A 9,912-nucleotide genomic window follows, 5' to 3' on the forward strand; every position below is an offset into this window, starting at 1 on the left:
AGTTATGTTAGATGAAATATTTTTCTCTTCTAATTGGATACGAACTGCAGTAATTTCAGTGTCCACTACAGGTTATACCTTAGTATCTTTTTGCTGCTGCAAATATTCAGGGTGTTCTGGAATTATACGTAGCATGCCTACGTCAACACTCACACTATTTTAAAATAAAACTTTATATATCTGTTTGCTACTGAAGTTAGATGCCACTTCTTAACAGTAAAATTACTTAAATTCCTATAAATTTACTTCATTTTGTAAGACTGCATACAAAAGCATTAATTTAAGTAAATAATTTATGCTCACCTGGCAAAATTAATGCCTTTTTTCCCTTTGTTTCAGTTACTCTTTTCTTAAAATCTTCTATCCTGCCAAGATTATTACACTGTGCTCCTCTGGAACATATTAAACACTTCCTTGAATAAAATTGTGTAAAGTTAAAAATAAAACCTATATTTGGACAAGTTTAACTATCATTTCCATTGATGTCAGTGAAAAGGCTTTTGCTGAATTTATGAAAAAAAATCGTAACCATAAAGTGAAAATGTTTTCAATACTGCCAATCTTTCCCTTTGATAAGGGCAAATCTTTACAAAATTAGAATAATCAGAAAACTAATAGGAAAGTCCCCATGAAACTTAATGAATCCACTCAACAGCTTATTATATGGCAGACTATCTGCACAAGCCTCATTTGCTTTCAGCTCTAAAACAGGCATAAGTGTCTGTGCAGTCCTTTACTGCTAAGTCACGTTGACTTCAGTGGTATCAGTGCTGTCTAACAGAGCGTGGTGAAGAAAAACTCTAGAAATTCTATATCAAACAAACTGCAGGGACTGTTTTCTCCAGTTTGTAGGCAGCCTGCCACATGGTCATAAATGACATTAAAGTTTTCAGGTGTGAGAGCCAAAAAGTATCTGCCACTGCAGACACTGTCCTCCTGAATTCACTTTTATTTTCCACATCTCAAACAGAAAAGCCTAACCAAGTCTCTGGCTTCCTGCTGACAAATACAAAATGATTTTGCATGTTGCTATTTGAGGCTTCTGCTGGACAATGATAAGCTAAAAATGTAGGGATTTAACAAATATAACAAATATTTTTTAAACCTCAACAATAACTGATAATGTAGCAATATAAATTGATTTCAGTTCACATATTTTATAAATAAGAGAGCATAGGCTTGTGGAAGGCCATTAAGAAAATGAGGACAGAGTACTGATTAGATGCCGGCTTTACATCTGAGTGATTACGTGACTTCCTCATTTTCCTGTGGCTCTGATCTTCTCCAACACCAGAAGCTCTGAGTAGCTCATTGCACATTGGGTCAGAGTCACCTCAAATTCCATGTTACCTTCACAGTGAGTATAAAAAGTCAACCATTTATCAATGTGCAGATCTCACTGATGACAGCTTAGAATGCCATTCATGCTCTTTAAGGACCTTACAGTACCCAGGGGAAAAAAAGCTCTGAACAGCCCCTAAAATCTCAGACAAACAGTGGAAAATGGCTTTTTGCTGGAGCCTGCAGGAGCATGGCAGCACCTGCTGTTTAGATTCAGTCAAGTGTATTCCAAAATTGACTGTTTCTACAAGGCAGTTTCACTGAATAATCCCATGCCAAAATTGTACTTTGACTAAGGTAAAATATTAACCGGTAAGGAACATGGCGAAGAATGCAGAGAAAGAACATTGTTCTATGGCTGTTGTGTCACGTTGTACTCTAGTTGTGCTGTATTCTTATTTTACAACACAAACACATATTACAGTCTCAATCTATTCTGTTCAGACATTTTTTTTGGAGGTTATCCTGAAATCTATATTGTTTTCAGAACTGAGACCCTGCTGACTAGAATAAAGTTGGCACATTTTTGCTATAAATCTTGAACAATAATTATGATTTTAATTAAGGCCTGACACAGTACTTTCAGCTATTTTAACTAGCACAAACTATTTAATAGTTTGTGCTATTTGGCTATGCCAATAGCACAAACTCAGGTACAGTGCTACAACAACGCAATAACAATACTTCCCTATAATGCAGGGCACAATATTCTTTGAACGTATGCTTTCAAATGATGAAGACATGATCAACTGCAATGTAATGCATGAACTCGATCAGTTCCACTAGGTGAACAATACAGGCATTTTTAATGTCAACATTGCCTGTTGTTGCTTTTTCTTCATGTCTTAGCTTTCCCCTGGACCCAGTAGGTCTTCTGGTCTGCTTTTCTGTAAACTTGAGTGTTCAGTAGCAATGCAGATATACAAAGGTACAACTGACAGAGTCTCCATCAGTCACCCTGTATTACTTACTCACAACCACAAACTAAAGAAGACTCTGAAAGTTTAAGCATTAATAGAAACAATCTATGTCCAGCTGCTTAACTACAGTGAAACCATCAAGTTCTCAGACAGATGACATTGACATGAACAACACGACATACTTCACAGCTGTAAAATTTTCCAGTTGTAGACCTCTTCTTCAATGGCCAAAAATTTTAACTGATACTGCTGATATAACTGTTTATTCTGGATTTTTGTTGACAGCAGTTCTAGTTATAAATTGCACCTTACTGCATCCCCAATCAGCACAGCTATATCGAGAGTGTTTATGGTATAGACATAGTCTTTAGTTTCTGGTCCAAATTGGAGTTTCTTTGCTCTGTTGCAACTGTGAACCTGACTCCAAAATTAGATGAAGCTCATTAGCCAGTTTCCATCAAGACATCAAAAATAAACCAAGAGAAAACCATCAGATGATTAATCCAATCTGCAATCAGAATATTGCTGGTATAATCCCAGTGTTATTAGAGACCTAAATTCTACTTTTACAATGTGTTTGCAAGTACTGCAATATTTTTATTCTACTTTTACAATGTGTTTGCAAGTACTGCAATATTTTTAGTTTTCTTTACTTCATGTTTATCTTGACTCAGGGTTGATAAACAGACTGTTGTACAGTAAAAAAAAAATTTAAAAAAATTATTTAAAACCTAGGTTGTTTTAATATGTGTTTAAGAAACAGAATGTAGTATGCTGATTTATGAATACCTGGCCAGAGTCCATCTGGCTATTAACCAAATAGATTACCAAGGAAGAAACAAGTGAAAAAAATCTCAACCTTCAGAGAAAAAAAAATCAACAATTTAAGCCTAGACATTATGTGAACTGTCAGGTATACGGGTGTTGTGAGGTATTTTAAACAAAGAGTTTGATTTAAGCTCCCAGTTGAACTCTTAGGAAATTTTTATCAGTCTCAAAGTTGTTGGTTGTCTGTTGGTTTCTGTGTGCACAATACATAATGTTTTGAACAGCTCCTTTAAAGTGAGATTGATAGGTCAGGACATGTCTCCCTTGTTATTACATAAATGGCCATGAAGGCATTTCAAAAACTCTCTTACTGAAAGTCTGCATAGCAGGGCCCATTTTAGCACAGCTCTGCTTAGTGAAGTCCAAAAAAGGAAGGACAATATACAATACAAATCCATACAATTTAAGCAAAAATTTTCGCTAACCAGGCTTGAAGATAGGTTATGACTAAAAAATAATTGAACATGCAATTAATATTTTTAACAGCACAGTATGCCAGAAGCAAGAAAACGGTACCTTAATGTTCTCAGATCCATTATTTTTGAGTGCCAGGTGCTCTGCCTCTGAACTGCAAAACTTCAGGAAATTGCTTTTCTACTCCATGGACTTAAATACAAGCATGTTCTTTGTGTCAAATATATTCAGACTACACCTTTGGAAAGACATGGCCCTTATCAGATGCTGAACAATCTTTCAAATTGCAAAATTCCAGCCAAGAACCTCACTTATAACCTGATGTGATAAGGTAGAGAAGCAATAAAGTTACAGAAAACAGCTAAGGCAATTTGGTAAAGAGCAAATGTAAGCAAATGGTGTAAGCAAATGGACATATTACAACAAATGGGGACAATGATTATATGCAACCAATTCATTATAACAGGGTTTGCTGCATTTCTAAAAATATGTCATCTGCGACATGCTGTTGTTAAATTTCAATCTGCAATAGTAACCTAAACTGTAATTATAATCTCTATCCATTTTAGTCCATAAAGTGTACCACAAAACCATACTATCCTAAAGAACTACATAAATATAATTAATTTCTAAGTTATAAATAGCGGTATATAAACAGAAACTTCTTTCACTCCTGGTGAAAACAGGAGCAGAAAAATCTGCTGCTAGGCCTTGTATAAGAATGTAACCACTTGGCATGATCTTAACTCTATGACTGCTGCTGAAGTCAACAAAAAAACTAATTTTTAAAAATCCCATGCTGGAATTCAAGGGTTGTGAGGCCTTATATTTAGACTTCAACAAGTTACTTCAAAAATTAAAAAAAAAAAAAAAATCCAAAGGTGAGTGGTTTTGTTGTTTATTCACGTTTTTTGGTTTTGTTTTGTTTGTTTTTTTGGGGAGGAAAGAAGTTAAAAATCATGTGCCAGAGAACACTAAAACACCATAAATTTTGTAGCAATCCTTGCAAGCTGATGGTATGTAACTGAAGTACTGCTTAATCATTTTGACTGCAAGGGACAAGAAATATCTGTGAATAACAGCTATGTAAAAACAGGTATCCAGGGTCTCTTTTAAAGTTACTGAATTGATAGAACCTTTACTCTTCTAATTCAGAGCCTAATAAACACATTGCAGAAAAACACTCTCTAATAACCATCAGTGAAGAAGAGAGACAGATTGCAATGAGTGAATACTCTTCAGGCACAAGAAATCTCCACTTTGCTTCTAAGGCTTGTTAAAGTTTTGAAGTGATAAAGCTATGAAGAAGGGCTGTTCTATTTTTCTGGCCATGAAACCTCCACATTAGTTCTTTCAAAGAGAAATTATTTCTGACCATGACATAAGCTTAACCTGCCAGCTATTGTGCAATATTGTATGGAGCATGAACTTGGATTTCAGGTTCTGCAAATGTTAACACATGTTATATCAATAAATCCATACTAGGTAATTTTGTAGTTCTCACCCAGACAAAACACAAAAGTGAAGTGAGCAACACCTAAGTAAAGGCTACAAGATTTGAAAACTCTAGCCCAACTTCCTTTTCCTCTTAAAAAACCATGGCAAACAGGTTTCATTTGATTTTATGCATGCAAAAAAAAAAAAAAAAGGAAGGAGCAAGGAAAGAAATGGGAAAATAAGAAATTGATTTTAAGGAAATAATTATTCTTTTTCTTCCTTCCTAGGCCCACACTACACAAAATCCACACATCCAGGGAATCAGTGGTGAGGGCGAGGGTGACGTTCCTGGGAGACTTCAGGATACTCAAGTGGTCGGGAAGTTTCTTATTAAATTCATTCCTTACCCACTACAGCCATGAAACTGGAGTCTCATAGGTCCTTGTTCAATGCCACAGTAAGGCAAAAGACAATCAGTGTGTACTTCCCAAAGCACAGCCAAGCTTTCCTGTGCTTGGGCAGAAGTATGAGCTTGAGACTACAATTTATTGCTAAACAAACTAAAAGTCTGGTATTGGTCTGCCACAGCCACTCTAATAATTTTCAGTGTTAAAATAAAATTGAGATCTTTCAAATGAGTTTCAAGGAAGAGATTTTCTTAACATAAAATAGCTAATCAAGAAAATGTGTTTTGTAATTCATAAAATCCTAAGTTTCACTGTATGACATATAATACCAGTGATTTATTAAACAATATTATTCTCATGATTGTAGTGCTATATTAGTCTTACATTGTCAAGTAATCTGTAGAAATTCATTCTGCTTCAGGCAATCCTTACCCTTGCCATACAACTGTTGTTATGTACGTTTTTCTCATTATAGTAAGCACTTTGATCTCAGAAAATGTTCAGCGTCTTATCAATGGTAATATAAAACCTACACAGAGCAACATGATGACTGAAAAGATCATAACAATCACAACTGTAGTTCTCAGATGACCCAAAAACACACAGTGGAAAAACAAGGGAGGAGGGGGCAAGATTTCTTTTGATTGTCAGTAGAGATTTAAATTCTTTTAAACATCAATTATTTTCTCTTTTAGAGATGTCCTTTGGAGATCTGATTTTTACTGCCATCATAAGCCAGATTCAAGTAAAAAAGTTCCCCTGTGATAAAAAAACCAGCCTTTACAATTCAGAACTCATCTTCTAGAGAGCACTAACCACAACCCACATTACTGAGAATATACCTAACAAAGAACAGTCATGAATTCATAAAGCCTGTATTTCACTGCTTTTAACATTAAATTCTGCAGACTATCAGTTTGAAGGACAAAGTTTAGTGTGATTTATTGTTACCTGTAGGTCAGGCTTTTCTATTAATTCAATAGATGTGTATTTTCATAGAGAAGAGACTCAGAGTGTAGGATGTGGATGTGTGAGGTCCCTGGGAAGCAGCACAGAACCTCAGTTATTCTTCCATTATTTCATTCATTCTTTTTTTTTTCTGACAAAAGAAAAAAACATCATTCCCCATTGGAATGAATGAAAATTAAGTTGGCCCAGTTTGAGCAGGAATCTTAGAATTAAAGTAGTTTTCAGAAAAGCAAAACTTGTTATAAGGTGATAATCAGTTTCACTGTTGTGCAAAAAAAGCTTTGACTAGGAAAAAGACAGGATTTCTCTGGGCTTGTCATCTAGCACAGTCTGGGCTTGTTAGATGCATGGTTTGCATTTTCCTTGTGAGAAATATTTCTTTCCGCTCTTCCAGATCCCTGAGTTTTCCCTCCCCTCATGTCTCTCATCATTTCACTATCAGTATGTTTATCTAAACCCTGTGCTTCACATAGGCTTTTCTATGCAAAGGGACACAAGGAGGGCCTAAAAGCATGTGAAAAGAAGCTTAACAAACACAGGCAAGTAAATGCTGATAGATAAAGAGGAAGCTTTCCCCACAGATAAAAAGGGAAAGGTTAAATGACCTTCCAAAAGTGCAAAGTGCAGGAGTTTTAACATTTTGTCTATAGTGTTTTACACCTGGGGAGACAGTGCAGACACATACTAGCAAAGATAGAAAATTATCTAACCAGCATAAAAACAAAAAAGAAAACCACTTTAATCAGAAGTTATAGTGTTCAAGAGCAAACCCTCTAGCTTTATGAATTGCTGTTAGAGGGGCACGAAAGTGAATCACTTTTAGCAGTAGTTGCAAGGTCTCAGCCTCTCTCAAAGGCAGTGATGAAAACAAACTGCAAACCCAACATATGATACAAAGTGGCCTTGGCTGAGAAGCCTGAACGGTCACCTCTGAGGTGTTTGAAAAGGCCATTTTGGCTGGGCACCAGCTCTGTGACTGTGTTTGGAAGATCATCTGTTTAAGTTATTTCTTTATGCTTTTGCTTCCTTGCTTGTCACACCAGACTTGACCGCTAAATATGAGACACATTAATTTTGTTAATGAGGGAAACTGCTGGTGACAAATTTATTTTTCAAGTTATTCTACACATATTTCAGCACAATGTTCAGTATGCTGATCTGAAAGAAAACTACTGCTATTTAATTTTGTTGGGGAAAAATAAAATTTTACTTATGAAAGTTCTTATTTGTACTAGTCTGCTATACTCTTACATGTGATGATTTTCTTATGGAAAGGAAAGAAAGAATGCCTCAGATTCATTACTGTAATATTAGCGAATTTGGAGCATACGAGGAACATTATTAATAATGGGAATCTTACACAATTAAGTAGGGACAAACAAATTAGTTTCAAGGGCAAGTACCAAGCAAAAAAAGATATGTCAACATTTGCAGAATATTACTCAGGAATCTATTTCCCAGTGAGACTGGAAAATGCTTAATACTTAATGGTATTGCAACATATTCACTTAATTTTTTTATAAATCAGAATCGGTGTAATATCATTCCATAAATTGAATGCAAATATATTCTCCCAGAAAGTAGAGAAGCATAAAAATAATTTTCAGCAGGGTGTCAAAATGGTTTTGCATACAACGCTGCATATATTTACTGTAAGTTCTTCCCTCAGTCCAGAATCTGGTCTTCATTAACATAATCCTCCAACTGTGCATGATGTTGGTGTTATCTTCACTCTCTAATGTCTAAAAAGACCTGCAGTGACCCTCTATGCTCTCTGGTTTGGGGTGTTATGATCTGCTTTAAACACAGAAGAGGAGAGGAAACTAATTCTCTGTGAATAAAGTGGATCAAATCCAGAATGACTTGAAATATACCCAAATGACATGATTAAAGCCAGATGAGGTTAGATCTTGGTGCCAAAAAATTGATATATTTTATTTAATAGTAAAGAGGCAAAGAGAGAAAATAGAAACAGAAGTGTGCATAGGGGGTGGGAGGGCAGGGAGAGAGTGACAGGGGTTAGGTAGACACATATCACCCTTCCGAGGGTCCCAACAATGTCTCATTGCTCCCCTCCATCTGGTCTTGGTGGTGAGGGTCCCCCACTGCTGTGCCTCCACTGTGCAAGACCACCACCAGACCAAACATTTTAGAATCCCGTGGATGACTGTACCTGCGGGCCGGTGGGGACGCCCAGGTGCCGCCCTCGCAGGGCCCCGGTCTGGCCCCGTCCCCTGCAGCCCCGCGGCTCTGCGGCACCGGGGCAGGGCCGGGAGCCCTCGGGGGATCCTGCGGCAGGCCATGGCACCCCTGTGTCCTTCGTGCGGCTGCAGCTCCCCCGGGGCCGAGGGGCCCCTGGGCTGAGCCCTCTGCACGGCCAGGATGGGGTCACTGCCTCTCGCCAGAGCCCTTTCCCCACAGCCCGGAGCCTCTCCCCCTTCGTGTGAGACCGGTGCGGGCCGGCAGCTGAAAGCCCTGGGGCTGCGGCCTCCCCTCCGAAGGTGCTGAGCTTGTGCGCTGTGAATTCACTCTTCTCCCCCAGCCCGGAGATGTTACTTTACTTATCTTCATCAGTGAGCGGTGTAGGGCCTCAGTCAGGGCTCCATTTAGGGTGTGGGGGTCTTCTCTGCAGCTTTTGTAACACAGTTTTTTCTATACTAGGCAAAGGTTCTTCATGAGGATTAAGTCATAAACTGGAATATTTCAGTCTCCAACATGGGGTTAGTTTGTTTTCTAATCTGTGCTAAAAGTAATCCCAGTTACTACTATTAAAAATTGACTTTTGCCAGAAGACATAACATCCATCCTTTCAAGAACAGGAAAAGACAATAAAATTTCAAGTAACTATTATCTGGCTATAAACGAATGAGTTTGTATTGACATTCATTCCCAAATACCTCACAGGGTAAAAGGAATAAATTTTCTTTAATGTTTAGAGAATGCTTTGGAGGTCTTAATAATGAGTATTAGATATGCACATGTGTGAGGAGCTATGAAGTCTTTTCTAGTTTCTCTGTCACATGGATCTCTATTCAGCAGTTGTGGTGGGTTGACCCCAGGAAATGCCACTCCATCCGTCCCTTTTAAAAGTGGACAGGGGACAGAAAATATAACAAAGACTTCATGGTTTAAAATAAGGACCAGGAGATATCACTTACCAAATACTGTCAAGGGCAAGACACACTCGCATTGGGGATATTAACTGAATTTATTACTAAAAAAATCAGAGCAGGATAATGAGAAATACAATAAATCTTGTATAGCACCTTCCTCTTATACATCCTTCCATCTCAAGCTCTACTTCTTTCCCTGCAGCAGCTCAGGGAGATAGGGAATGAGGGTTATGGTAAATTCATCACACATTGCTCCTGCCACTCAGGGAGAGAAGTCCTTCCTCTGCTCAAGTGTGGGGTCCCCCTCACAGGACATAGTTCTCCACAAACTTCTCCAACATCAGATCATGCTACAGGCTACAGCTCTCCACAATCTAGTCCCTTTCTCCCTTAAGAAAAAGTAATTAAAATAGCAATAGATAAACCAGCAGCTTTGGGTTTTTATCTGGTACATGGAATTGTCAGCTTCTGGAAAGCAAGGTG

At 37.7% G+C, this 9,912-nt stretch overlaps 1 long non-coding RNA gene across 2 annotated transcripts in view; it reads right to left on the reverse strand.

Moving 5' to 3' along the window:
* LOC135291068 (uncharacterized) overlaps positions 1-8,914 on the reverse strand; it is a 99,504-nt gene extending 90,590 nt beyond the window's left edge. The window contains exons 1-2 of one of the 2 annotated variants that reach the window (XR_010353936.1): positions 8,490-8,914; positions 6,299-6,446 (exon numbers count right to left, since the gene is read on the reverse strand). This is a non-coding gene — a long non-coding RNA (uncharacterized LOC135291068). The remainder of the gene's footprint in view (positions 1-6,298; positions 6,447-8,489) is intronic. The other variant, XR_010353938.1, reaches the window with a different exon arrangement.
* Between the last annotated feature and the right edge of the window lie 998 nt (positions 8,915-9,912).

Source organism: Passer domesticus, chromosome Z (assembly GCF_036417665.1).
Source record: "Passer domesticus isolate bPasDom1 chromosome Z, bPasDom1.hap1, whole genome shotgun sequence".
Classification (NCBI taxonomy): Eukaryota; Metazoa; Chordata; class Aves; order Passeriformes; family Passeridae; genus Passer; species Passer domesticus.